General features: G+C 39.2%; 1 protein-coding gene across 1 annotated transcript in view; it reads left to right on the plus strand.

The window, feature by feature from the left end:
- Positions 1 to 26,053, plus strand: part of dcc (DCC netrin 1 receptor) — a 306,576-nt gene that overhangs the window by 86,667 nt on the left and 193,856 nt on the right. The gene's annotated exons all lie outside the window — the stretch shown is intronic.

Raw genomic sequence — 26,053 nt, forward strand, 5'->3', positions numbered from 1 at the left:
TGCTATCGCGCCTGTACAGAGACCCAAACCAAAACCTGTAAAGTGCCGGGTGGATGAACAAACTGTTATTTGTCACCCTAAAACCACAAACTGGCATTTTTACGTTTTTGTCTGTCTACGGATTTAAGAGAAAAACAAGACACAACACATCATGTCCACACATTCTGTGAACAGACCAAAACGAGCTATGTGTTTGTCCATCTCTCTATACTTTTTGACTTCCCTGCTCTGTCTGTGGCTCCCAGACTAGTTCCTACTGAAGATGAAAACCTTTAAAAAAAAAGGTCTAGAATATAGTCTTTCCTACCTAAAAAAAAAGGTTCTGTAATGTCCTAACATAGCTGGACACTGTAGTTTTCAGCAAATGTTACTCAAACAGGAGGAAATAGTGAATTTGTTGGGGATATTATTCAAGGGTGGATTAATCCCTATTTGGTGCTCTAGTGAGTATTTGGGGCAGCAGGGTGGTTTATGTGGGGTTTTAGTCAGATAAACTACAGTCTGTGTATTCACAGTAATAAATGAATGCGTGACCCAGTCCAATACTGTGCCTCATTGATTTTTTTTTAATAGTTTTTGAAACAACAATGGAGCTCTATGGCACAGAGGAATAAGATACATTTTTGGATACAGAAAGAATAAATGTTAGTAGGATACATTCATTGTTGGAGTTGGGTCTGTACATCTGGATTTGTTAACTGTAAGAGTACCAAGCTCATACTTTAACCCGCAGACATTGCTACTTTTAATTAAATAAAGGATCGGAATACTTCTCTCAACATTGAGACCAGCATGTTGCTGCACTTTTCTCACTGTCTCTCTTTGAATACCGATTTTTTACTGTTCTATATGTCATTATCTTTGACATTTACATGAGCATCTCTGGAGGCCTTTAGGACTTTTACAGTGAGTGCTTTATATTCCCTTATGCTATTTCTCCTGAAATACCCACTGATATAAGTCTGCTAGATTGTTTGATGCTGTGTGGAACTGCGCTTTACCTTGAAGCGCAAACACGAGAGATTCAGCCTACTTAGCCACAAGCGCGTTCAGTTGGGTATATAGTTAAGGATTTGCTTCCCTTTTTTTTGGCGATAAATAGTGAACTTGTGTTTCTCCTACTAAAGGACTGCAGTGAGGGTTTCTGCAAATGGAAAATTAACCAGCACTGGAGAAAGGGATTGGAGGCAGTGGAAATTTGTACAGAGAACCTCTGCACATGAGTCATCATGAAATTCCATCAGAAATGTATTGTCTGGGAAGAGCAGGTGTGAAATTGAGACTGTTCTCCTGTAAGCAATTAGATTTTGTGCCTGTTCCACAACCTTAACCACATTTATTATTGTGACCGTGATGACGAAGGTCCAGCATGTGTGCTGCTGATGCTCATGCTGCCTTCACTGCAGTAGACAATGTTTGACTTGTGGAAGAATTTGACAGCTATAAGGATTGATTGTTATATGGTAACTCTTGGGTCAGAGTTAGTTTGGTGGTGGGGTTGTTAAACTCTTAAGGCTTAAAATGAGTTGGACTTTATTTTTGTGAAACTGTCTAACTTGCATTAGACTGATCTTAGGCGTAATGCTAAGGACCAGTCTCAAATCTCAGTCTCAAATCAGTCTAACCCTTTAGAACAGGACAGAAAGAAAGAATATTGCAGTGAGTTAAAAGTTGTATTATAAAGTTACTTTACAGTTGTTGTTTTTTTTTTTTTTATAATTGCTAGATGAGTGGTGGACGGATGGACAGATGTGTGTTTTTATTCAACATGACTGAAGAGCGACGGGAAGCTCGGCTGTGTTTCTGATGGCCTGTCATTCCCTGAAGCAGGATGTTCTGCCCTAATTTATCTCATTGCCCTAAGAGTCCTGTCAATCCATATACTCTTCTTTACTGCTTTTAAAAACAAAGATCAAACTGAGTCAAATCAAATTCAAACATTCACAGCCCTGATTCTTCACTATTAGCTGCATGCTGAACTTTTAGCTTGTGTTCATCCTTTCTCTGCATTGCACATGATCTGTTATTACTGTTAAATGTGTTGTCAGACATCTTTTCACTTGCTTTAAATAATCATTTCTCCAGCAGCAGAGATCAAAGCTGTGGATTAATGTTAGCTGTCAGTACCTTGTAGGCTACAGCTTTGTTTTACCATTAGCTACGTGAGCTTTTTCATTCATGTCTCTAATAGAAAATGAAAATAGACTTTCCAAGGCAGTGTAACAGATCAAACTGTTTCATGTATAAAAAGAATAAAAACTCATCTATCTCAGCTGCGGTTTGCAGATGAAGAGTTTAACCTGAAAATAAGATGAACTTGAATAAAGCATATCCATGACAGAATAATTTCAAGTGTATTTGTGCCACACTGACTTATCAGCCGCACTAGTGGTGTGACTAGTAAGTCACTTTGGTCCAGACTGAAATGTCTCAACAGCTTTTGGGTGGATTGCCATGAAAACAGACATTCATGTTCTCCACAGGATGAACTCCTAATGTCCTGGTGATCCCCTGATTTTTACTCAAGAGCCAACATGAGGTTGACATTTCGGAAATATCTTGATATTAGTGGAATACAGTATCTTGACTATAACTACTGTGTGCGACATATTGGGAATTCCTACAGGATAAATTCTAATAACTTGACTTCACTGACTTTTCCTCTAGCACCACCAACAGGTCAAAATTTCCCTTTGTTCGATACTTATAGTACCAAACACAGCTATTTTCTCTGAAAGACTGATGTAAGAACTGCTGAATAAGAGATTACATTGACTTACAGAAGCTATTGGAACAGAGGCTAGTAACAATGTGGTGTCGTCACTTCGGCTCTGAATATATTTGGTAATAAAGTAAAGATACATAAGCTCCACTACAGCAGTTGCTATAAGAAACTGAAGCCTTCAGGATTTTAACAAAGTTATACAACGATTACTTTGGGAGGAAAAGAACTACAGCTCCCCTCACAAAATCTCCTGGTACGTGTGTCACTGTAACGTGGTTTTGTCCATATCTATAAAACTCACCAATGATCTCGTCTAAAGTCATTTTTTCAACTTTGTAGTTATAATCTCTGAAGTCTATATGCCTCTGAAGTTCTCAGTCCTCTCTGACCTAATGTTATTACAGACTTGTGAACTAATTGCGTCTCATTGTCTGACTCGTGGACTCACTTCATCTGTCTTGCTTTGATGCTTAGCCCACATTTGTCTAGGGCTTATGGTAAATGGTTTTCATTAAAGGCCACGAAAAAAACAGAAATATTAAATAAACAGTGAAACTAGATAATTTTTCAAAAAACTACCGTCCTTTTTTAAAAACATGAAGTGAGAGAGGTTCTGTTCTGAGGCTGGATTTTCAGTTCAGTTTCAGAAGTTTCAAATGTCAATGGGATTTTGAATGACGTTTCCTTTCTTCTGAAACAAAACCTGGAAGTTCCAGTTTGCGCTTCCCATCAGCCTCAGCTTTTTTTGGGGTCCTAATTAGCAAATGTTAGCATGCTAACAGACGACACTAAGATGGTGAACCTGGTATATATTACCTGCCATTCATCAGCATGCTGACATCGTTGCTGTAGCTTTTTAGCATGTTGACATTAGCATTTAGCTCAAAGCACAGTTTCACAGAGCTGCTAGCATGGCTGTGTACACTTTGTCTTGTTGAAACCACATTGTGCTGCTGATTAGCTGAAACAATGAGACTTTAAACCTCCTGAACTCTCAGTTTCACCTTACATTTCACCCTTATGTTGGAAAGCGGGATTTTAAACAGTGATGTTTTTTTTAATGCAAATTCAAAGGTATTTTAGAAGTTGGAATGGATAGGGTGGAATTATTTTAATATAGAGGTTTTTGTGCCTAGCTTCTGTTTCATCTGTGTGTGTGTGTTGTGGAACATCACTGCTGTTACATCAGAGCTGCGTCATTGGCAGGAAGCAAGAACAACTGTGAGAAAGACAAAGTGCTGATGGCGACTATGATGACTGATTTCAGGAGGCTGTCAGTCTGAAGGCCGACAGAACACCCAACAGTTTGGGTGTTTATGCTGAAAGCCATTGACCATCCCCGTCCTCAGTCAGACCTCGACTTTGACAAGCACTGTTACATGTTATTGGACACAAAGACAGGTAGAGTCAAACTGGGAGCTGGTTAACCTCCTCCTGCTGTGATGTCTTTACTTTAGTTTATCAAAAACTACAAGTACTGAAACATAAGAAGAAAAGTACAGCAAGTGCTGCGGAGACTGAGAAAGCCTACAAGGGATTTTAAAAACACATTTAAGAAAATTGAAGTTGACAAGTGGACCAGGAGGAAATGGTTCACGAATTAACATCTCAGTGGTATTTGCAGGAAGCTTGTGTCTGATCAGTGAAGTGACAGTGATTTTTGTTGGCGTTATTATTCTGAGACAAGCTCAAAGTAAGTGGATGGATAATAATTACCCCTCTGAACCTGCTGAGGGATGTTTGAGAACAGTCACACACAGGTCCAGGTTTTATTTTAGGCTTTCATCGAAACACGGCAGCACTGCAGCAGCAACCCATGCTGTAGCTGATCAAGGTGATCCTAGTTACATAGTTTGGTCCAGTAGTTCCCAACCTAGTGGTTATGCCCCTCGAAAGGGTCACAAGGTAGGAATATCTTGGTGGTCATGAGATGAATAATGGGCAGGAGGAAAGAAAAAACAAAGTTCTGATACAAAAATTTGTAGTCGCATTTTGCGCTTTTCTCTAATCTTGCTTTTTTGTTTAATAATGGATAAATTTACCTCTTAGAGCCTCAAACAGTTATCAAAATGAAACCATGTGAGTGTTTTTTTTTAAATATTTTAATATAAACAGTGGATCAACTGACTATGTATGATGTAAAAGGTGTTGCTCGTAGTGACAAACTCAAAGGTAATTATCACCTGATGTTGCAGGTCCCCTCAGTTCAATGGGGGGTTTTAGCCTCTTTTAACTCTGACTGTTTTGGTTTTAAGGCCACAACTTTAAAGTTTTTGTTCACTCTCAGTGCTCTTATCAGCATTTTTTTTCCAGCAACAGCAGGCAGCTTTTTTCAGGGAAAACTCACTTTATACTACTTGCCCAGCACCATACAGCAAACAGACACAGTTAGAGACTGGAAGGAACCTATTAACTCCTATCTTTTCTAAGGGTAAAAGAGAAAAGAATAACATTGAAGTCAATATAGTACTTGTGCTTTCTAGGTAACTTATGGGTAATAATTTGTACACACAGGTAAATGAATGAAATAGCAGGATACTATCTACAGAAATGACCTTGAGATCTTTTATCATCATGAAATTTCTGACATGAGAATTGTATTTACCCATAATTCATTGTGGTATGTACTGTGTGACTCCTTCTCTCAGCAGCAGAGAACAGACATCAACATCACAGAGTTGTTTACATATTTGTTTCCTCCTCTAAATCACCATGTCTTTGTCATGTTGTTCCTACATCTATTGTTGGAAATGAATACTGTGTGCGCACACGCGCATGCGTGCGTGCGTGCGTGCGTGCGTGCGTGCGTGCGTGCGTGTGTGTGTGTGTGTTTGATAGAGAGGGAGAGAGACATAGAGAGAAAGAGAGAGAGTTTTCTCTGAGCTCAGAGACAGGAATGACTGTACTGTAGTTGTGTTGCAGTAGTATGATCTGTTTTCAGACTCAGAGCTGGTGAGTCTCTGGTATCAGTGTATATACTGGAATTATGTCTACCTTTTACATTTTTAACAACTTACCCTCTGGTGTGACCCAGTTTCCAGCCCACTGGGTTTGAGAGTTACATACCTCAGTATCCCCATGTGGATATATGCATCAGTGTTTTACCTTGGTAAAAAAAATTAAAATTAAAAAAAATTAATAAAATCACATCCTTTCTGATTATAAAAGTCAGTGTTTTCATATTTCACCATGACCACCGTCTTTCTGTAACATTGCTCAACCAGAGCACGTGGACATTGTAAGATTAACCGATAATAAAGTGGCAGCAGTGACCCTAGAAGTGCTAGTTCTTTGCATTTGAAGTATGAGCCATTTGGTTCAGGGAAAAAGACACTAATGCACAACAAGGAAGAGAAAAAAATGGCATGCATTAGAGCCAGACCAGTTTTGGTTTAATGTATATATTGATATTTGGTAGGTTTGAGGTCATTTAGAAACAGTTCCACCATTGCACAGTTTGTCCGACAGAGAGCACTGAGAAGTTGAAAAGGTAAGTATGTATGGTCACAAAATAAAATAAAACAAAATAAAAAAAACTCAGGTTCAATTCGGGGGGTTATTCAGTTTTAAATGAGGAACTGCCAAAATACACACAAGTATTTCTTTTCCTGCAAAAACCACATATCTACTACCAGAAAATCCTGGTCCAATTTTCTTCTAAACCAGTCTAAATAAACTGAACCAACCGGGGAAACACACCAGAGTTCATTGCTGTTGTGTTGTTTTCGGTGTTGAACTGTTGACTCAGTGACTGTGAGCTCAGCACTGACAGGTTGGTGGTGTTACCATCCCATCTGTTCGGCCCCGGGGCTCATCCGCCATGCAGGTCACCTCTGCATTAATCTGACTAATTAGCCTAATGAGCCTGTTTCTTGGTGGGCCGACAAACGAGTGCGACCTGAACACACAGGAACCAGGCGGCTTCACTTTGCAGGAACAGAAAACACAGATTTCCTGGCAGCTTCTGACCTACATACAGCTCAAACACACACACACACACACACACACACACACACACACACACACACACACACACACACACACACACACACACACAGACACACACACACACACACGCTCTCTCTCTCTCACACACACACAGTCCTTATTTACAGTGTGAGGCAGCATGAACACACACGGAACAAATGTAATGACACTCTGACTTTTATGTCAAATGAGAGCTGTAGTTACTATAATCCATCACACTCACTCATGTCAAAACGCACACTTACAGAAATACCTTTTTCTGTATTTCTGAATCATGTCAGAGCCAGTAATCAGACCTGACTGACCCAAAACACTGAGTGATGCACAATTGGCTTGATTATTAAAATGTGAAGAAAAGGCATTTTATCCGCTTGCTTAACCTGGAAAAACCATCATGTCAGCAGCTCTCAGCTGGAGACCTCGTAGGATTTAAGACATCAACCAGTTTCTTCAGTTCGGGTCCCTAAAGTGACAAGTGACAAAAATATTTTTTTCGTATTTTTTTCCTGGTGAGCACCAGAAAGTATTTCGATGGCAAATGAATATTAAAAAAATACAAAAAGTAACTCAGTCTCATAGAAAACTACCCTGTATGAACAGAACCAATTTCCAGATCTGGCAAAACACTACTGAGCTTCTCTTGTAAGAAAGTATGTTAGCAGATCGAGATATATTTCCCTTTGAACCTGAACCTTAATAAGATGGGTAGGAAAAAAAAACTGTAAAAAATATATAAGACACCCAGCCATGCATTAGCTACACTACTCATCCTCTGAGGGTCACGGGGGGAGCCAATCCCAGTTGCCATTGGACAGCAGTTACTGGGCAGAACAAGATAAAGCTGACTCTGACTGACTAATTCAACTCATGAATTCATAGTCTCAATGTGGCCATTTGTACTGTCGGCCATGTTGAAGAAATCAAACAGCAGCTTTAAAGGGAGATCAACACAGGTGTTACAAATGATATTAACCTATTATTAGACTTGATGCCTGCGGTGACAATGGTCAAGGTTAGGATAAGTCTCCAGGACATGAATGAAAGTCAATTTAATGTCCACTGTAGTGGTTCAAACATGACTGTGTGTGGACGTGTTTGTGTGTGTTTGTGTGTGCATGTGTGTGTGTTTGTGTGCATGTGTGTTTGTGTATTTGTGTGAACTTCCATAATACAGCTATCACCATCAATAATTTTTACTGGTCATACTAGCTCCAATACCACTGCCTGAGGTGATAGTAGAACTATCAGTGTGGCAAATACTATCACCAGCGCTGCTTCAGCTACCATTCAGTGGTCCCTCACATCCACTTGTACAAATACCCAGCATCTTTGAGCTGATCATCCTGGATACACAGCAAGCAGCAGGCACACTCAACATTTCTCCAGAAATGTTTAACTTTAAGTTTACAATACACTAAATGAAACACAACAATGAGATACATTACAAAAACACACAAAGAAGGGATTTGGGAATATTTAACAACTCATAAAACACCTCAATAAAAACTCATTACCTGAGAAGCAATTTATGCAACTTGGAAATACATTTTTGAGATAAAATAACTAACATGCCTGTTTTTTTCTCAGAGAAAATGTATATCATCGCCTGTGTGCCACGAAGTGTTCATAGAGTGCTCGGATGAACTGATGTGACTCTATAGATAAACTCCGACACTTCATTATTAAAGTCCGTAATGCTGAGTGTTAAATTGTACTGCATTAATCATTCCCAGTTGGACCCTTTCCTTCCTCTGACTCTGATTGGCTGATAGAACAAACCTGATCTTGCACACTGTGATTTTTTTTTTTCTCTTTCTTCGCCTGACGAACTCACTCACTAATTCATTGGCATTTAAATCACATCATTTCCATTTTAGCTGAACACAGAGCCCTTGTTCCAGTGGTCACATTCCTTCATCATTATTAACATCAGAACTGTTATCATCGGTAGTTACGCCGGGACATCATCAGTACGTTATTATCATTGCAGTCTCCGGAGACCTGTGACGTGCTGCAGACTCAACTGATTTCACATCCTGTTTAACCTTCTCAGGAGCACAGCTCAAACACAGCTAGCCGGTTAACAGCATGTAATCTATAGTCACTGAATGGTTTTATTTGTCCTGTCTCTGTTGCCTGTGTGGTTAACAGTATGAATGAGGATGCTACAGATGTTGTGTTTTCTCTTTGTTAAATAATGCATAGATGTATAGCAGTTTATACATTCTGAAGCATGAGATGGAACAGATATATGGACCGTAGTGGGTTAACTGCTTCTTTCAGGGCTGCTGGGCTCACACTCTGGAGCTCCATCCTGATTAGTTGTAACCGTCTGGCTGCTTTCTAATATATCTTTATACATCATATTGGCCCCAAACATAAAGTTACCCTGATTATAAAATAACCAACCTTTTTCATCATCTGGAAAAAGATAAGAAACAGTTCATTAGACTAGTCCTGCTGGGAAAGTTTTCCCAGGATGCTATTAGTCCCAGAAGACATACTCTTCATCCTGGAAGCTTTTCATTTTCATAAAAAAGAATCTTTCCCATTAAAGCAAAACATAAATCCCACATTAGTGGTGTCTGAACAGGTACTGTATGTTTTAAAGTGCAGTTAATTCTTCATCTTGTTCATCATTCAGGATGATTTTCTCTGGCAGTTAGCATTTTTCAGACTCTGTCTTTTTTGTCTTTTTGAGGTCCTAATCTTGAGACTGTGATTGCAGGAATGCGAAGCAGTTTGACAGACGATTCGGTCCCCAGTCAGACCTTTTTGACTCGTTTTCACTTCTCAGCAATTTCTTTCCGGCAAAACGCTTTGAATGAGCCTTCTGAAACTCCCACAAACTGAGCCAATCAAACACTTTTGGTACTAGCTTACTCTAAAATTTTGCAAAACTGTAAACAGACAGATACTGGCTAGCCTAGCAAGAACGGGAGACTCTCAGGGGAATGTTACAACCTGCTAGGAAGCTAGCATTATTACTAGCGATACTGATGTGATTACTAGCAGCAGAATCAGTCAGAACAGCAAAAGATACTGAACTCCAAATTGCCCCTGATGACTGTGCCATCAGTATGTTCGAGTGTGTCAATGCGATGTATAAATGTGTGTGTGAATGGGTGGATGTGGCAGTAGTGTGACGCGCTCTGAGTGGTTGATAAGACTAGAAAAGCGCCATGTAAGTGCAGTCCATTTACCAGTTACCATCCATTTAACCACAGCACTGTCACATTATCAAATACATTTATTTTCCAACAGTTTTGAAAGGCACAGACAAATTATGTCATCCTGCTCAAATTAGAAGACGCGAGTATGTGTTGTTCTAGGGTGCGTGGACACACAAAGGTTTTTTTCATTTAATATTGCGGAGTTGTTGGATATATATCACTACCAAATCATATTTGAAAATTATATTTCGAAATGTCTTCTAGAAGTTGTATGTATGAAATACTAAATGGTATTGTTAAATAGACTGGATTTTGTTCTTTGTAAAGTTTTTCAGTCAGTATGACATTCCTACACTATATAAGAAACAGACAGCATAAGACATCCTACGTCTCGCTTCTTGTTTAGGTTTAGACCAGTGAGCCCTTGGTTAAAGTGAAGAAAAGAAAGTGGTCTTGGCTAATTTTTGAAAAACACATTCTGTTTTTTTCTTCAAGTCAGAGTTGACTGGCTGTAGTTTTTCCAAGTGAATATTGCACAGAAAGAAACGAAATATACCGTCAGTGAACATTTTACAGATGCATTCATTGAATGTTTCCTTTTTGAACAAAAATGTACGTTCCTTTCTGTGTGTGTGTGGGTGTGGTCACTGCTAACACACACACAGACACACACAGACACACACACACTCTCTCTCTCTACACGTACAGAATAAAGCTTGAAAGATGACCTCACATAAGATTCAGATGAACTGTGTGTGTGTGTATGTGTGTTTGTGTGTGTGTGAGGGTGTGTGTGTGCGTGCATGTCTGTGTGTGTGTCTGTGTGTGTGTGAGATAGATTGTTAGATAGTGAGGCCTTCACATTGCTGACAGCTACAGCTCAGCATACCCATAATCCCCTGCAGGACTGTGGCCAGCGTTGGCGTGTTGACCCCTGAACGTATGCTACAGGGTGTGTGTGTGAGTGTGTGTGTATTAATATTCAGAGTGCTGGGGGGTAAGAGGAAGAAGCAGAGGCACAGATGGACTGAAGTAGACTGGACTGATTTAAACTGGACTAAATTCATTAAAATTGGACCAAACCAACAGAACATGGCCTCCGACAGTACAGACAATACAGGTTAGAACTCTTTATTTCTCTGACACTTTATACTTGAACTCAACTGTATTATATTTAATTATTGAGTTTAATATCATTTACTGTATTTATTTCAGTAAAAAGGTAAACTTATTATTTTTACTGTATATATTGAAGAAAGTAGACAAGTAATAACAACTAAAAACCAAAATTATTAAGAGTAAAAATAAAATGTGCAGCAAGAATTCTTTTATATTAACACAATGCATTGAAATAGAAAAGTCAAAAGAATATAAAAAAAAAAGAATTTATTTCTAAAAAAAGGAAATTGTCAAGTAGAATGAAAGAATAATCCGAAAGAGAGACAGAAGGACGGACAAAAATTGCTGAAGGAACTATGGAGGGATGAGAAGGTGGAACGAAAACAGGCAAAAAAAAGGGAAGAAAAGACAGAGGGGGGAAAAAAAGATGTAAGAAATGAAAGAAGTAAAGGAAGGGGATGAAGGGAAAGAAGGAAAAGAGGCAGGGAAAGAGGGAAGTAGGGAATATCCATGGTCCCAGTGGCAATGCCCCTCCTCCATCTTTACGTTCCACTGAGTCTGATTGACAGCCACCAACCCCCAAAACACACACACAAACGAATACACACACACACACACAAACGCATACACACACACACACACACACACACACACACACACACACACACACACACACACAAACACTCACTGTGGTGACTAAACATGTGCACTAAATATAAACCACAAGCCTCTGGGTGTTTTTTGAGGGGGTTTTTGTTTATTATTTGTGTGTGTGTGTGTGCGTGTTTGAGTTGTACTGCGAGAAATTATTTCAAACCTCGCTGCAGGTTTATTTCTGTAAATCATCTCTTCACTGACTCTTGATGGTTAAATCAGTTTGATCAGACAGATTTTAATGCGTAGTGAGAACATGTGGATTCTGGTATTATGGAGAAAACAAAACAATCCCATGTCATCACCTTGAATGTCTGAGAGAATGGATTCTTCCAGAAAGTGTTCTCGTGTGCCCAGCAGTTGCTGACTTAATGATATGTTCCAGCTTATAGTCAAGTTCAAACTGTTTTTCATTTATTACAATACCCAACATTCATGGAACGATTCAGTAAATAGCTGGAGTCCCACCACCTCTCCTGGCCACCTCTGTTCCTCTCTGTAATTTAGTGTGTTTGCTATCAACCAGTCACAAATATGTAATCATCAACAAAATAATGGTTTCAGACATGTGACTACAGCTCAGTATAGGGTATATTGGAACTGGTGATTCAGGGTCAGGGGAGTACTTTCAGGCAGACTTTCTGTTAATGCCTCGTGGGAGTTGTAGAGCTTGAGTGCTGATAAAATAATTATTTTAATCTTTGTTAAAATGAAGTAGTAGTCATGGTACAGTGACTGAGCTGTGGTGATTTGAGGCATAAATGTGATAAAAATTGCTGCTTTTCTGGAGAGCTGAGTGAGTCAGAACTTGGAAATGGGTCATAAGGCTTTGTCATAAGCTGCTGGTTTGTATTGTCATTCACTGTCCAGTCAACAGTGGATAGTGATTTAATATGGACAGAAAACCTCAGGAACATGTTTAAGGTTTTAACAAAAAATAAACCCTGAATGTCTACTGGATATGGCTCCAAACCCTACTGCCAGACAAGGACAGCTCTTCAAAACCCTGGTTTATGTTTTTTTTTTTTTTTAATCTCGCTTTCTATAACATCTGTACATGACAACTACATATACATTGTCATGGTTCTGACACAGACACTTTTCCTGCCCCATGGACACTACTACACGACTACTAAGTCACATTAATGTCAAGTCTCCACATCTAACTTTACATGTTATATGAATGCAAATCTTTGGATTATTATTTTCGCACACTGTACATATTCATTATACTGCAACTCAATCTTCAAGCAGTCTGTTCTTCAGTAGTCACATTGCCAATATTGTTCAAAGTTGTTTTGTGACATCTTTGTGTTTCACAGAAGATTGAAAACATGTTTGCAGCCAATGTATGATCGATATGGCATCAGATACTTTGTAGCTGTGCAGTACTTTAGCTGTTTAAACTACTGCAAGCTGCGTGCTTTCTTACCTTTATTTAGGATGTGTATTTCCTGCGCATATTAGCAGAGGAAAAGCTACCGCGTTTCTCCTCCTGCTTCAAAGACCTCAGAGGAGAAGAGACAGGAACAAGAAAACAAGAAAAACTTTTTGCTGCATGTAGATGAAGACAAAAATAGACCCGGAGCATAAAGAGCATAAAGATAGCTGAAGTGAAGCTGGTGGATGAAAATACACAGAGGAAGAGGAGTTAGCTAGGAGATGGTGGCCGGTCTTCGGCTCTTTATTCTGCTCTCCCCAACAGTGAAGAGAAAAGTTTGACTTCTATCCACGGATTTGTCGATATGGCAGTTGATAAAAATCACAACACTTCAGTGCCAACATATTGTATGTTTTATCGTATTATTAGTATTATTAATTATTACTATATTTTCAGATGTGTAAGGCTGCAGCGATAATGTAATCTGTAGTGGCTGTCATGTGACAGTCAGAGTATTTATTGGTTAGCCTTGTTTCAGAATTGAGCCCTGATTCCATACATCACTTCCTCTCTAGCCGCTCTTCCTCTAGCATCTGTTAGTTTTGGAAAAAATCTGTGTCAGGTTTACTGAGATGAATGGTTCTGTGTTACAGACCTACACATGGAAGCTGAATCCTTCAGGATTTTAACTAACTCACACAACAGCTCCAGTGTTGTTTTCTAGAGCAGCAGTGTCCACAATCGATCTCTTCTAATGTCATCCTTCAAGCTTCATAGCAGTAAACGGTTCTGTCTAAAAAATGTCAGCACCGTTCGATCCTCCCTGTCCTTTCTCAAAGCTCACCACTTGACATGCCTCAGTCTATCAGGGTGCTGACTTTGGCCTTTTGGAAAGATGCTATTTGTTAAAGCTCATTGATATGAAACAACCGTATTAGACTTTTCTTTTTTTTCTTTGATTTACCATGCTTATCTAGACAAAGGACGTGAACCACGTGGCATACTGTTAAATAAAGTTATGTTAAGGCTGGATTTTAAGCCACTTGTGTTATTTTAAATGTCAGTGTGTGATTCTGAATGATGTTTCTGTGAATCTGGAACAGAACCTGGAAGTTTTGTTTTCATGTCAGCTCTCTGTAACATCATGCCAAAAGCCTGAGCTGGGATTGGTCCTTTTGAATGTCAAACAGAAGAGCTTCTGTGGTCAAGGTTGGTGGTGCTTTGAATATAGAAGAGAACATGGTGGATCAGGCTGGATGATAATGTAAGCACTGATTTTGTGACATTAATATGTTCCACTCCTTGTTAGCAATGGTCTGGTCCCCTCCAGACGCTGTGTTATGCCTCGTCTGCCTTTTGGGTGACCTCTTTCTTCACCCCAAGTCAACATGCCGTTGACCTTTGACCTTGAATTGCACCCCTTTAATTTCCTTTCTACACAGAGACATACACACTCAGGCTTTGTTTGGGATTGACACTCTTGACCTGCCTCTGCCAGTTGCTCCCTACTTGTTTCCTGCTTCAAACAACCACATACACATACACACGCACATGCACACACACAGAGACACACATACAGAGCTATTGTGTGTGAGGAGGAGGGTCTGAAGGCGATGACTGATGATGGTGAAGAAAGAGGCTCCCTCTGTCTGTTAACACCCATAAACTACCAATCTGTCAGGCTTACGCCGTGTGTGTGTCTGTGTGTGTGTGTGTGGGTGTGTGACATATTTGCTGGCCACTGCTCCATCTCGAGGGACGGCAGTTGGAAAGCCTGTGGCTTCTGTCTTGATTGGTCATGGATGCCACATACACACACACACACACACACACACACACACACACACACACACACACACACACACACACAAACACAGAGGCTTGATGCGTCAGATGAGTCTGAGTGTTCATGAGACTTAAGCATCTGTCAGAACCACAAAAGCTCTCGTTTACAGTCAAATAAACAATTTTATAAATAAAGAATAAATGTTAAAAACACATCAGCCGGTTGTCTGTAAGCACACGGACCCTCAATTCAGTCTTGAGGTTGTTTTCTCAAAGACACACAAAGATATAGGATGGCAATATTTGATGAGCATTTATGGAGAGCTGAAAATTTAACACACATTTTTAACACTTGATTCATTAAAATAGTAACATGCTAAAAGTAATACTGCTCCTACTGCAGCTGCTGCTACTGCTAATGAACTGCTAGTTTTAGTAGTGAAAAAGGAGAAGAAGACTTAAAGGCAGGAAATCAAAAAACATCTGTGACTCATAATCAAGTCAAGGTTATAATGATATGTGTTGAGTGGAAGAGAAATCATCAAATGAAAGTAGTAAGGTTATACTCCAAAACGTACATGTTCACACATGACCATGGGCAGATGGTGAAAACTGTGTAACACTGACTCTTAGTTTAATTTACATGCTTTGGGGGCCTTGTAGGTTCTAAAAAGGGGAGTAAAGGATGACTCCAGTGATTTAGTATTGCTCCTCAATAAACATGAGGGGGTCACAGGAGAAGGATAAAAAAATAAAATAAAAAAAAAAGAATGGTCAAAATCAAAGCAGCAGAGAAATCCAGACTTTTAGTTCCCAGCTCCAGTCAAGCTCCAAAAACACTACATTTCCCGTTATGTAACTGACTGTTGCTTCATTAGCCCCTCTCCAAAATAAACATATTTCATGCAGTTGATTTAAAAAGTGGGAGGCCTTTGGAATTTAGCTCATGGGTCAGATCCGATCTAGTTTGTGACCCCTGACTTACAAGCTTTTTCAATGTAATACACATAAACACACACACACATTCACACATTCTGACAGCATTTGCCAAGATTTGACAGAAATTGCGATAAGGTGACAGTCAATAGAGATCCTCATCTGTCTGCACAACCCCCATCCTGTCACACACACACACACACACACACACACAGACGCGGACGGTATCAGAGGGGTCTCGGTGTATAAACTTTCAGATCAGGAGGATGACAAGAGAGGTTTCCCTTGAGAGAGACGCTGAAAGAGGGTGGAAGGAAGGATTGATTCAGGGATGTACAAAAGAAAGGAAGAAAGAGCAAGATGGGAGTCAATGATGACAGTAAGAGGATAACTCTGTGGTGTCCCCTGTTGGTTGACTTGAAATTGTAGGATCATGCGGTATTGTAAATTTCACATGGTTGACTGTCTGTGCCATACAGTTTGGAATGACCTGTATTACAAAGGATCACATGGTAAATTCAGCATGATGTACATTTTCACAGCACTAACTCCATCAGAGACATGTCACACACTGCTTTCATTCACTGATCTTGTCCTGCAGGTCTTTCACATTAAAAGCTTTTTGTATACATTTTTATAGTTTAAATGGTTTAGACAGCAGCGCACTTCCAAAAATAGAGCGTGCTGGAGGCAGGACATGACGCAAAAAGTACACTGTGGAAATCGCAGTGTTTTGTTTACATCATAAACAACTGCGTCTCTAACCTTTCCTTGAATTTGCCTGACCGACAGAAGTTCCTGAATCTTGTCGTCTCTCTGGTTGGACATTTTCGTTGGCCTTTCTGTGTAAATGACCCTTCGTCTTCACCCTTGGTTGTTTGTATTCTTCCAGTTTCGCACTAGTCGCATAATAGAAATGTCATCAACACGCCCACTCGCTCACTGTGAATTCTCGGGACAGCTACCCGCTCTATTCACACATGGCCTCAATCGGACATTTCACGGACTTTTTACTAGGGAGCTGGCAGGGTAAATTCTGTTTAATGTCTGGGCCAACTGATTCAGACATTTGCGTTCTCATATACAGCTCCTCCAGGTAATGTTTAGATAGGTTCAGGGTTCCAGCACACGTGTGAAAACAACTTTGGTCAAACATCCCTCCAAGGAAAATATTTAATCACTTAGTCGGAGTCAAAGATTTTCCCTCATGGATTGCACCATAATCACAGAGTAAAGTTCACGGCCAGTGCATTTAAATGTAAAAAAACATGAAAAACCCAGAGACCGCTTTTATTTTCTCCATCTGAAGCCTGAAAAGAAAAACAGCCACTTCATTGTTCAGACAGAGCGGAGCTTTTACTGCTGACACAAAAAGAAGAAAACTCTTTCAGCACAGGCAGGTTCCTTTTTTTTGCAACCAGCAGTGGTCTCCCACAAAAGGAGCAGTGATAGCACTTACTGACAGTCAGCGGTTGGTCAGATATAAAACCTTACTGATGAAGTGTCGAGTTTAAATCCAAGACAGCCGTTAGTGAAGGACGCAAAACCTGAAGAGTTTATTTCTACAGGCGAGCTTTCTGCTGACCTCAGGCTTCACATCCTCAAATACACGCACAGGAACACAAACAAAACTCAGCACACACATTTGCACATGAAGACACACTGTGTATTATGTGTAACTGTTGGATCAGTGCAGTGATGTTGATGGAATGCCACGCTGTTTCACACTGTACTGAAAAGAAACTCTAGCCTCTGATCTCTGAATCACCGCCCACATCTCCACATTTTCTTGTAGTTCTGCTGTTGTGCTCTTTGACAACCGAGTTTTCTGATTCAGAAAAGAAATCAACCAATCAGAGTTTAGTAGGTAGGATTAAAAATGGGGCAGTCATCCATACCTAGCTAGATATGTAGCCTCTGTCAGGAAAGGATGACAGAAATATGGCGACAAGCGTTACGAGCAACACTGCTATACTAGTTGTTGTTGTGGTCACCTGCTTATTGTTCAAAGTGTCTTAGTTGTAAGACAACATGACAGCTGACAGTTTAGGTGACAAAAACAAACAGATTTCTGCATATATGAATAAAGCATTAGCTCTGAAATGTAATAATGTCAATACCTTCAATTTACACTTATTTAAAGTACCAACGTCACACGTGCAGAAAAAATACTAAAAAAAGAGAGAGAGGACGTGTACCTTCCCAGGAAATATAACAAATAAAAATAATAATAAATATAACAACGGAAATCTTAATCTGTACCCTTGAAAATAAAAGTCAACAACAACATTACAAAAAAATGTTTATATTGAACCAATCAGTGTTAACACAAAATGTCTGTATTGAAGCTTAATGAACGTTTACGTTTTGGTTCTGTTTAGGTAGTCAAAGCATCAACCGTTTGGTTAAATATGAAAAATGTCAACAGTGAATTAAAAACATATTGACTTTTTCAACATTTAACAAAAACCAACATTGTTCCAGAAAGTGGAACCCATGGCTCCAGTCCTGTGCCTCATAGGTTTGGGATGATGTCGGAATCCTGAGAGCAGTTCATCCAGCCTCTGGATGCCACTGTGTTGTGCTATAACACACTAGTACAAGCTTGCTGCTCTGATTTAACAAGCGGCTGACAGACAGTTTCTGTTAATGTGCTGAGTGTGAAGTACTTTATTTGCCTCTATTTAGCGTAAAAACCCTCAACAGCAGTGAGGTATGAGTTTTGCTCTGCTTCCACGGCAACCAGAGGTGCATGTGCCATGACGACTGTTGCCCTAAGAAACCAACAGTTGTTTTACCACAGAGAGAGAGAGAGTGAGAGACAGATGAATTTACATGAATCATTTATGCAAGATAGCCAGACAACAAGCACTCATTTACATTTCATTGTGTGTGTGTGTGTGTGTGTGTGTGTGTGTGTGTGTGTGTGTGTGTGTGTGTGTGTGTGTGTGTGTGTGTGTCTGTGTGTGTGTGTGTGTGTGTGTGTGTGTGTGTGTGTGTGTGTGTGTGTGTGTTTGTGTGTTTGTGTGTAAATAAGGTCAAATCTCAACATGTTACATTTATTCTAATTAAATCCAAACAGGTCAGTGGAGGCAAACAGTGAACTAGATGAAATCAATATACAAACAAACACTTACTGCGCTTACACATATGGTAAATTCAGACACACACAAACACAGCTCTAGTTAGAAGGGAACTTAGATTCCCGATCAATATTATTGATCTAAGTTGGCCTTGCGATGCTGAAGGCCAACAGTGTGAGGTAATCAGGGTTATAGCTACACAATGGGTGAGAGGGGACTACAAAAAAAGAGGAAGGAAGTGAAGAAGGAGGAAGAAATAAGACTGAGCAAATATATGAAGCAAGGAAAGAAGGAGGGACAGATGGAAGTCAGGAAGAAGAGAATGGATATAAATGGAATTCCAGATGATAAAAATGTAGAGGAGGAAAGGAAGGGAAAAAAGCCAGAGGTGGAAGGGAGGACAGGAAGGACAGAGAAAGTTTTGGCAGGAAGGATGTGAGAAATGAGGGAGAGAGGGAGGTATAATGAACCAGAGAAAATACGAGGACCCCCACAATAAATCACTTTAAATATTACACTTTTACAGTCGAAATATATTAATATATCTCACTCTGGATCAAAATGTTGGCCCTGCCAACTGACTGACAGTAACACGCTTGGATCCTGCAGTGAGTGGATGATAAAGAAGACAATAAGTTAGATTAAACGTTTTAGAGGAAGCGAAAATCCAATAAAGATGTAAAACAGCAAAATATTGAGTATGGGAATTATGCCATGAGATCAAAATGAGACAAATTCACTGGTTTGAAGCAGATTTCAAACATGCGATGTATGCTACCTACAGTCAGAAATAGATATGCAAACAACATATCATTTAAATTGGAAAGTACTCAGACATGCAAATGTGTTGCATAAACTTTGAGTAAAATCAATTCATGGCAACGGGATTTGTTGCACTGTGGTTCCAGCTGGTGTCTGAGTGTTTGCTGCAATTGATTTTTTTATCATTTGTGAAGCTGCTGCATTATTTTCCTCCCAAGAAGATGTCATGTCATATTTTTTTCAAGTCCGTTTTATTGATATAGTCCAATATCACAAATCACAAATTTGCCTCAGTGGGCTCGAAAAGCTGTACAAAGCACCCTTTGTCTTTAGACCCTCAAACAAGTTGTATCATCAGTTGTATCAGCAAACGCACAAAAATTAAACATATTTAAGTTCGTAAACGACTTTAACACGGGAGACCACTATTCTTTTCCCATTTCCAACTGACAGTCAGCATTGTTTTTTTAAAGCATGATCACAATTGTTCCATAACTTTAACTGTGTTTATTATTGTCACCATGACGACGAACTTCCCCACACCTTAACAACGCATTTTAAACCAAACAACAAGGTTTTGCTAATATTAACAGCATAGTTATTTTAACCCAAACCGTGATCTTTCCCTAAACCTAAGCGAGTGGTTTTGTGCCTAAACTGAACCAAACCTTAACCATAGTGCTGCCACAACATAAAATGTTTTATTTTACAGTGATTTTTGACGGTTTTGGGAGATAGCCAAAAAATGGTAGGGGCGTCACATCAGAAAAAAATGCCGTGTTGCTCTAGATGGCATGGACAAATGTTTTATTTTGTTGTTTAATTTGGAGTATTTGTCGTATTTTATCCAATGTTCTCACTGTTGAGCGAATGATTAGTAACCAACCTTCCTTTGATGTGAAGAAGTCTTTGTTTTTATTTTTGTTCCAGTCCTCTAATCATCAGGTCTAGTTCTAGACCATTTCTTTCTAACTTTGTTCTGAGCCTTGTAGTTATAGCTCTGGTCCTCAAAGTCATTTTAGCTCTTAGCCTTGTCATTGTTCCAGGTCTAGGCTTGTAGTTGTTCAAGCTCAAGGCCTTTTAAGGTGGTCCAGCTCTAGGCCTTGTTATTGTTCCAGCTCCAGACCTTTTATTTCTAGCTCTAGAATTTGTAGTTGTCCTCACTCTAAGCCTTCCAGTTCAAGCTCTTGGCTTTTTTAGTTAGCCTGGCTCTAGATCCTGTAGTCCAGGACTTTTATTCTTCTAGCCTTCAGCTATGTCAGTGTTCTAGCTCTAGGTCATGTAGCTGTTATAGGTCTCTGCCCTCTGGTCATTCTAATTCTAGGCCTTATAGTCATGCTACGCTGACCTTTTCCACCAAACTCTGGAGGTTTGTGGCGGTGTTCAGTTGGAGCTAGATTGGTAGACCATCAGACTGACGGAGCACACTGGTGACCTTCCACCCCAGGAAATGGTTTCCAGCTGAGAGACATTTTCTCAACATGAAACCAATTTCTTTCTTCCTGCTCAGTTTGCACAGCCAAAAATTTTCTACAGAAACTCGACCTCAACTGTGGAAGAAAATCTTTTAAAAGAGCCATACTGTTGGTTGGAGTTAAAAATAAATACAACTCTCATACTTTTGATTACAGCCAATCATTTCCCCAAAAAACGAATAAATTTGTAGGCTACTTTAATTTCTTTATTTTAAAAATGACTTTAGAGATATAACATGATTATTGTTTGACCTTAAAATAGAAACAAATAATAAACAACATTTTTAGTAAACAAAAAACAGGTAATTAAAGATGATAGAGGAAGAAAGGAGAGAAGATTAAAGGAAAAACTGAAGACTGACTGAGAAAGAAGGAATTACTGGCTTTATAATAAAAAAAACCCCAGAACATCATCACTCTTTCTCCTTCTCTCACTGATATTTCTTTTCATCCAGATCTTTCCTTTCATCATGCAGCTTTTAGCTGCTGTTTTATTTCTCGACTCTGGGTTTTTAGAAAGTGAATCTGTGATCAAAGCCCAATAGAACTGCTTTGACACCGTTTTTACTTCACACTGCAGATGTTACCCCTGATATTATCCCGCTGTGAGCACACCAAATCTGTCTCTGAAAACTGTTACTCTGGCTATGATCACATTACACCATGGCTAATCGGCATTTTGTAGTGATTATTGATGATCATCAGCCTGGTTGTACACTCAGCAGGTAACACCTGTTACTTTACACAAATATTGTTCAAGTTATTTTTAGGACAGTGCTTTTCCCTGCAAGGACACAAAAGGAGATTTTCAGTGGAAAATCAGCTTTAACTGAATTTAAAAGTGTTAAACGAGAAGAGTCAATGTGAATCACCTAGCGGAGGCTAACTGGTTAGATGATTAGCTTTAAGTGTTTTCAATTCTTTGATGATGCCTGTTCATTTCATAACTCAGTCAGTTCAACTAATTTAAAAAAAATGGGCTATACACTGTTTGTATCTACTTCCAAGCTGCTACAGATATGTAGCCTAATACAATAAAAATAGCTACTTGGCAGTTTATCTTGTTACTATTGGAAGAGTTTGGATTTGATTTGATTCAGAAATAATAAAGGCTGCATATAAAACACTTGTCCAAATAGTCACAAAACAAGAACAAAAAAGAGAAATTTACTCCTTAGCCTTAAATAACCAACTGTTTTCACGGTTATTAGAGGCTGAGGCCACTTTGCTTAACTCTCTTTAGACTGTTAGCAAAAGCTGAGGCTAGCAAGTTAGCTTTAACTATGTTCAGTTATGTGCAGTTATTGAATAAACTATGTTTATCAGAGGTTGAAGCTAGCCAGTTAGCTTTCAGTGTGTTAAGACTTGTACAAGAGGCTGTGGCTCGAAGGTTTAGCTTTGTTCAAAATGGCTGGCTGGTTAACTGTGTTGAAGAGATAGAGGCTAGCCATTTAGCTTCGTCTTTGTTCCAGCTGCTTTGCAGTTCCCTCTAATAATGTTTGGACAGTTAGCAGAGGCAGAGGCTTGCTGGATAGCTTTAACTGTGTTCAAACCCAGTTAGCCTTGACTGTGCTGTAACTCCTGAGGTTAGTGAGACAGTTCGGGGTCCTTATATCATTCATGCTGTCGCACAGTCTGAGGTTGGTTGATGTATCTTTAATCATCAGTTTAGATCTAATCAATGTGTGTATGAAAAGTGATGACCCCATTTTTTGCAACACTGCTACAAATGAGAATGTATAATGAATTCATAAAGTCATTCATAATTAATCTGATGGTTAATTTTTAAAGTGACAGTTAATTAAAGATAGTGCAGTAGGATTGGATTGTGTGTGTGAGTGTGTTGGTGACATGTATGACAGCTATTCCCTTTTCGCTTTGACTCAAAGCTACTTTGAAATTATCATTCATGAACTGGTGTGTATGTGTGTGTGTGTTTGTTATGACAGCTACTCACTCCTGCTTCTTTGACAGTAAGCTACCGTGTTATCAGTCATTCGCTGAGTGTGTGTGTATGTGTGTGTGTGTGTGCGTGTGTCTCTGTATAATTGGCCTGCTGTTGACCGGTTGGTAATTGTGTCTGACAGCAGTAAAGGTCTCTGTTAACAATGTTCAGACCGAACACTTAGTGGGGTTTTAACCTGCAAACACACATGCAGCACACACACACACACACACAAACACACACACACAGACAAACACACACCGAATATAATCATATTTGTCTCAGGGGATAGAGTGTCATTGTTGTCTCTTGAAGTGTTTTGACAAGCACCAAATGGAAAATACATACACCTTGGTGTGTGTGTACGTATTTGAAATTAATCCCTTTCTTTTTCTTTAATTCAGTTTTTATTCTTTTCTTCAATTTATTAGTCTTTTCTATCTGACTGTCATTTTCTACCCTGTCACACCTCTCTTTATTTATTCCTCCTTTTTCTCAACCACAATCTGTTTTAACAATAATAAGCTACAGATTACCAAACATGAAATATTGAAATAAATTAATGAATAAATCTTCAAAACAATTAAATAAGAAAACAATGCCAATGAAAATGTCTAAAAAATGCATAAAGTCATCAATAAACAAATCTATAAATGTGTAAGAAGGTAGTTTTACAGCTTTTAGTTGATCTTTCTTTTACCTCTGGGTGTATTTTACTTCAGCAGGATTTACTTGTTGTGGAATGAACCCCCATGTGGAGCTGTATGAAAGAGAAATGTAAAAGATCTTTATTATTGTTCCAAAGCATTCAAACATCTGCTGTCGTAAATGTAATTTACACACTAGAAACAACAGGCTGGGATTGATGGTGGTGACACACACACTCAGTAATTAGCAGGAAACACAGCAGGCTGAATGGAACTTGGCTAATTAAGACCAATTGGTGTTAATATCGGAGTGGGTGAAGTGTGTGTGTGTGTGTGTGTGTGTGTGTGTGTGTGTGTGTGTGTGTGTGTGTGTGTGTGTGTGTGTGTGTGTGGCTCTGAACAGTACATAAAAATTTTAAAAATGATTTTCGACGGAAGCAATGTCACAGAGGTGTGATACAACAAATTCCAGGTGAAACTACTTTGCCTATTGTTTGTTTTTGACAATTCATCAACCAATGAGAGAACGTATTCATCTTCCTGTTTTTGCTGAAATTATGCAGTGTAGCCCAAAATATATTTTGATGATGAATTTCTGCTCAAAGCTCAAATATGTTCAGAGATTCAAAAAGGTCTAGTGTTGTGCTCAGTGACAGTTTCTCCAGTTGTAAAAACAATTGACCAATCATTTTTTAGGTGGGATTAAGACTGAAATGTTTCTATGCCAGAGATGGAAAAATATATGCAAAAAAAAATGTATAAAGGACCTCCACATAGATATTATAGGTAGGTTTAATTATAATTATGATAAAATAGGTATAATAAATATTATTGTGGATGCATATCACCAGGGAGAACCATTGTGCATCTCAGCATTTTATCAAGTCATAGGTGAAGCAGTAAGATCAACACCATACATAAAAAAGAAATGGGAATCAGAGATAGATATTGAAATCTTAAATGAAAAATGGTACAAAGTGTGTATAACACGGTGCACTACCACTAACTCATGAGTATAAGGAGAGTTTGGCTGGAAGAATCAAACGCTTTTCTTCATAACAACCCGGATCAAAAGCAGACAGCTTTGTTGGAGGCTCCAACCATACTTATTTTTTTGGTTTAGCTGCACTAAACCAAAACCTTTCTGGGACAATGTGAAGGCAACAAAAGACATTTTGAGGTATGTCATCCTAAACAACTGTGCTGGGATAGGCTATACAAGGAAGAGACAGATACCTGACAAAAATATTGATTGTAGCCAGCAAAAAAGCTCTAACAAGAAAATGGTGTACAGTTTCTGAATGGACTGAAAATGATGGTAGATGGACTAAAATGTCAGTAACTGCTGTGTGCGTGCGTGTGTGTGTGTGTTGAGCTCAGCTGTGAGATTTTCAGAGGGATTATGGGAGTTATAGTTCAATGAGACACAGAGGGTGAACGACAGGTGAGACTTGTTAATGAGGGCTTAATGCTAAACAGAAACACACACACACACACACACAGACACACACATACACACACTGGTGTTGTCCAGCTGGTGTCAGAGCCCACTGCAGATGGGATCTTTACAAACTCTGCGTGTGTGTGTGTGTGTGTGTGTGTGTGTGTGTGTGTGTGTGTGTGTGTGTGTGTGTGTGTGTGTGTGTGTGTGTGTGTGTGTGTGTGTGTGGTCTATAATTGGCCTGCTGGCTGGTTGGTAATTGTGTCTAACAGTGGGGAACTCCGATGGGGGACGGGTGGATAATAACAGGAACACCTGCACAGGTGTATTCAGTTTATTTGTTAAAACCCCTGTGAATGATATTGATTCAGCTCTGTGGTCACCTCTGAAATTGGACATTGGTGCAAATCAAGAAAACCCATGGTCAAACATAGTAGGATTGAGTTTCGTAGGTATAACATTGGAGTGAGTGATATGGATACATTGTATATGTAATTTTCTACTGCAATATCAATGATGATCATGCGATACTCCATTTTACTTCATCTGGAAAATTAATTAAGAAACTGCTTATTAAAAAGATAACCAGACACAAATGTGTGTTTTTTGGTTGTTACAGTGAACACATAAAGTCATCCTGCTCAGTGACTGCCAACATTGCCCACAGTGGTCTAATGCAACTAAAGATATTGATGCATAGGTACCTCGTCATAAAGGGAATATAAATCATTTATAATTCGGATTTATAATTCCCTACAGTGTATTTATCATATCACCTATCCCCACTGGACGATTAAATTTGACACTCAGTTACACTACTCACATACCCTTGAAATGAAATAGCTACTAGCTTTTCATGTCTAGCTTTTACGGATAAATCCAACAGTTGATTTAAGTGTCAAGGCAGTCGCGCCCCCCCCCACAAGAAAACGATTGTAGT

The sequence above is a fragment of the Xiphias gladius genome, chromosome 20 (genome assembly GCF_016859285.1).
Source record: "Xiphias gladius isolate SHS-SW01 ecotype Sanya breed wild chromosome 20, ASM1685928v1, whole genome shotgun sequence".
Classification (NCBI taxonomy): Eukaryota; Metazoa; Chordata; class Actinopteri; order Istiophoriformes; family Xiphiidae; genus Xiphias; species Xiphias gladius.